Source organism: Pristiophorus japonicus, chromosome 16, assembly GCF_044704955.1.
Source record: "Pristiophorus japonicus isolate sPriJap1 chromosome 16, sPriJap1.hap1, whole genome shotgun sequence".
In the NCBI taxonomy this organism is placed as follows: Eukaryota; Metazoa; Chordata; class Chondrichthyes; family Pristiophoridae; genus Pristiophorus; species Pristiophorus japonicus.
The window spans coordinates 103430257-103435217 of record NC_091992.1 but is presented as its reverse complement, the minus strand read 5'-3'; the positions used below and the strand labels follow the sequence as shown (position 1 = coordinate 103435217).

The 4961-nt window shown below is 38.7% G+C and overlaps 1 pseudogene; it reads right to left on the bottom strand.

Moving 5' to 3' along the window:
- Positions 1 to 1506: 1506 nt before the first annotated feature.
- LOC139226215 (spermatogenesis-associated protein 24-like) lies at positions 1507 to 2070 on the bottom strand (annotated as a pseudogene).
- Between the last annotated feature and the right edge of the window lie 2891 nt (positions 2071 to 4961).

The following is a 4961-nucleotide window of genomic DNA, read 5'->3' as shown; positions in this document are numbered from 1 at the left end:
GAGGTGCTGTTCCTCGAGCTTTCGTTGAGCTTCATTGGAACAGCATAGGAGGCCAAGGACGGAAAGGTCAGAGTGGGAGTGGAGTGGAGAATTAAAGTGACAGGTGACCGGAAGCTCAGAGTCACGCTTACGGATTGAACAAAGGTGTTCTCTGCAAAGCGGTCACCCAATCTGTGTTTGATCTCCCCAATGTAGAGGAGACCACATCGTTTTTGCATGTTTCAGTATTGAGACAAATGTCAGTGTTGCAAATGGCATTGTCAGCAAACATGCTTCTAAACACTAAGTTCATGAGAGAGCACTGCTAAGGCTCTATCAGGTCTTCTTGAACAGGACACAAATATAGTTAAACACAACACACATGATAAGCTTTCACATGTGAATGGAATAATATAGATTCCCAATTTGTACAAACCTTATTTTCATTGCTTTAACAAAAACTGTACCTCAAGTCACTAGGACCATGAACGTGAAATCTAACACTACAACAAGCTGTGCTATGGACAATCTATTTGCTATTTTGTTGGCTGCTGCATTACTATACTGGATACTGCCATTCGAGGATGGATTTTATTTATGATTAGATGTGCTATCTATTCCTCAAAAATCAATAAAGTTCTTGAAATGTTGAGGTCAAGCATCGTAGATTTATTAAGCACACAGTACACATGCAATAGTACTTAAACATATACTTAAAAGAACACTTAAAAGTTAGGGACACTACAAATGTTACAGTTTTGATTTCAGCATATAGGTTGATCAAACCTTTTCAAATCCTAAACCTGGTTACAAACTGTCACTTTTTATATATTTCAACGTGGCAATTCTACTGACATGGTTACATCAAAATATGTGATTATGCATCATGCAATACTGATTTGATTATGTTCTGTTCTTGCAGCTGCAGATCTGTGCTACAATGATTGACATGGGTGAAAATAACTCAACCTTTAAAAACATCTGTTTCTAACTCCCTTAACTTGACTGCAGAACGCATACTCCCTAACATTCCAGGCTGTGGTCTTTCATAGACACGGATTTATCTTAAGCAAGGTTTCAAGGCCTTTCTTCTAATGAATGAAATCCTTCTTTGGTACAAAATTAGCTTTTCTGCCTGGGTTGCGTCTGTACTGCTGAAGTTAGTAACCCTTCCTTACTCAAGTCTTTGATTATTTTTTGGGATTAAGCAGGTGGTTACCACATTTCAGAATCTGCCAATGTTGCATGGGTCATTCTTAATTGCTCTCTATTTGTAACTATTTTGAGATAGAAAGAATTAAAGGCTAAAGACTAAACTCTACCACAATATGAAGACAAATCAATAGAAGCATTACGCTTGCAGCCCTCATTAGTCCGATTAACCCTTTCTTTACACTGCTAGGGCAACTACATTCTGAGCTTGGCATAACGTTCACCACATAACCCAAAATGTAGTCAGTTGCTGATCCAACATTTGATGACATATTTAAGTTTATTTTCAAGTCTACTTAGAGGCATGGATGTGCTTTAAATACATTTTCCTCCGCTTTTTCTTCCAGTACACATGGCTATGTAAACATCTTGCTGTTTCCGTACTTCTAAGTCAGTGACCTTTTGCTTCAATGCTTCTTTCTTCTTTGTAAGTAAATGAACAAATTATTCAATCTAATCTTTTTTGGTATTCAAAATATCATGTTTTAAAAAAAATCAGATTCTCAATCCCACTTATGAGCTTGTTATTTTTGGCTGACTCCTTCAGTACCTTATTTTTAATGTATTTTCAAAAGCCTTCCCCCCCCCCCCCCACTCTAGATGTTTCATTAGAACCTCTACCTCACCGCAACCCCCCCCCCCCAACCCCCGAGTGCAAACTGCAATTTTTTAGACTTTTTTTTAGTAAAGCTTTGGTTTCAGCATCTTCAAATTTTTCATTCTTCTACTCCCTCACAACTTCTTCAAATTCCTGTCTGCTTACTGAGTCATCTTCCCTCGGTTTGATCATTTAGCTGAATCTTTGATTATTCACTGCTGAGCCAGGACAATTTCCTGCAGTGGTTCATAAACCACACTACGTCCCACTGCTAGCCCCATCCTCTAACTCCATCCCTTCCCGTTCCCCTTCAAACCACTCTGCCCTACCCACTTGATGTCCCAAAATCAGGCACTACTGATTGGAAAATATACTCAACAAAACAAAGATAATTCCTTCATTGCTACAAGCCAAGCTGTCAGTGCTCTTCCAAATTCCAATACATGTACATCTTGTATCTGCCAACTGGAAAAGATGGCACACAATAGACAGGAACAAAGGTAGAGAAGTGGGAAACTTGCAACTATCGGCTATTGATTTATTATGAGGAGTAAACAATTCAAATTCTGTGACCACAGAGGCATTGAGGGAGGGGAAGATTGGAGGCCTTCCCAGACTCATTCTGGTACCATCCCCTGCTTATTATTCTATTTCCCACATCTATTCATTGATATTAGTATGCCACGCACTACTGCAGCAGCATAACACACAATGACTCAGATGTTTCGGTAGAAATAATGGCGAGGCTATCAGCGCTCACAGTTATTAATATGCAAATTAGACAGCAACTTCCGTCGACTGCAAATGGGCAGTTAAATGCTGAAATCAGGAAGTTGCTGTCTGAGTTGCCCTGCTCCTCCACAAGCCTCGCCCTTTTTTAAACAGCGTGATAAGTCTTAATTACTGCCAAACAACCTCTCTGGCACTGAAAATTAACCTTTACAAGTATGGAGTCACATTCCTTTAGCTTTTAATTATTGTTAGAGATTTGAAAAAAATTGTAAATAATTAAAACAAACTTTTTCTCTCTCTCTTAATCCCATCTTTCTTTCCCTCTCTTTATTTCACTTTCTGTACATGATTTGGCATTGCATTAAACATTCTTAATCAACATTTCCTGGTTCAGACTCTACAATGATCAATAACTATTCTTCAATCTGATTGGTTAAGGAAATGCATAGCTGCGTGCCCTGTTCATACAAGTCCCAGATCCCCTGTAGAGGGCCCAGTGCCAAAATGGCTTTTGAATCAAAGCAAGTTCCAGTGCAAAAGCCCATAGAAAGTCCATCAGCAAGTGTAATGAATTGCTGCCGCTGTTCATTTGCAGCCGACGGCAAAACCTGGGCCATTACCTTGGCATGTGAGCTCCATTCCAAGGGGTGTCTTCTGCTATCATTAAGACATAGATTTCTCTTCTGATCCTAGTTTCCAGAGGCTAACACCTGGTCTGTCTCCAGGGCCTGAGTGCTCTGCATCATCCACTCCAACCATGCCATTCACCACCACAAATACATCCAATCCAGTACCAATTCGGGTGAGATCCAATTTCTAGGCCAATTATTCTCTCAGTTTGCTTGTCTCAGCCTCTGTTTGCAGCATCTTAGCCACCCTGGCCTGATCTCTGCCTGTCTTAACATGTTGATTACCTCTCACAAGGATTTTGATCTTCAGTGACCCGTTTTCCATTTCTCTTGGTCCCTTCGTGACTGTCCCCAAATATATCTCTGCCTCCCCTGGTCTGATCACCATTATCTTCCTGCCCCTAGTGACCATTGCTGCCATGTCTTCATATTAATTCCTCATGTAGCTTTTTGCTGACTCCGATCATCTTCCCTGCTCCTCCCCACCCGACTGAGTAGAAGTTCAGAGCTATCAGTGGGAAAGCACAAATCCTCTCCTCTACAGCTGAGCTGAAGTTTGTGCCAGTGATGGGGAATGATAGTCACACTGAAGAATTATGTGATCACTACAAGTTTATTGAGTGATAATTCATAGTACTTGCTGGAAGTAACATAACCAGCGTATTCCATTACACATTGTTTAAACTCATGGTTATAAAGATGGAAAGGAATAAGTACTCAAATTATTATTTTTAAAAAGTTCCCAATGATGCCTGTATTTTGCACGATATTTTCATGTGAAGAAATGCAGCTGCTGCCTTCAAACCATCAACTCTGGGTGATAACTCTCTATCAATAAATATTTTACAATTCAATTGAAAACAATTTGAACACAACTACTAGGGAACTTCTTTCGGCTTAAAATGAGATGAAAAATGCCAATGTTGTTAAAATTAAGCCTGACAAATGAACACTGCAGCAAAACTACCATTTTTAGCTCAAGGTTCAAAAGGTATTGTTCAATAAACCAACATAACAATTACAACTACAGTCTGTTGACAGTGAAAACACTCTTCATTTTGTTCCAAATAGACACTTTATCTATAGTTAATACAAGTGGATGCTGTTTCATTAAGAGAGTTCATACAAACTCATTAATTTTTGATTCTGTTAGGATGCTAATCAGCTGATCAGAATCACAGCCCAGATGTTACTGATGAGGAACTGAATTAAATGATTCTTATAAATATAATAAAGTATACATGTTGACAATATACACACCCGCAATAATGATAATGTGGATCTGGCCATTGTTTAACCACTGACAAAAAGTAATTATAGAACATGTACTGGAATTTTCTGGAAATTTTGCTCCTTCCCCCTCGATTGGTCCAATCCTTGCGTACAGACTGGCTGCTTGTTGTTGGACTGCTTTCTTGTTCTTTCTCGTTTTGTTGCTTTAAACGTCAGATTACACTCACACGCAATTGTGGTAATGGCAGGATCAGGTCTTTATTTAAACCTTCATACTACTCAAAAAACAGAATGAAAGTTACTGAGACATACACCTGTTTGTGCCAATTCTTCTCTCCTTTACTGTTGGAATATTAATCATTTTTAAAGAAAGATGGCAATTTTGTAAGATTTAGCTTTTTTTTTTTACTTAATTGGCCTGGTGCCTTGAAGAGATTTTGGTTTAATTTATATTATAAGACTGCTTTGAATTTAAATTCACAAAGTCATAAACTAGCTGAGCAGTTGTTTAGACAAATTAGTTGCAATACCAGATGAATCAACTATCTCAGAATTTAAGACAATGGAGAGTCACTAAA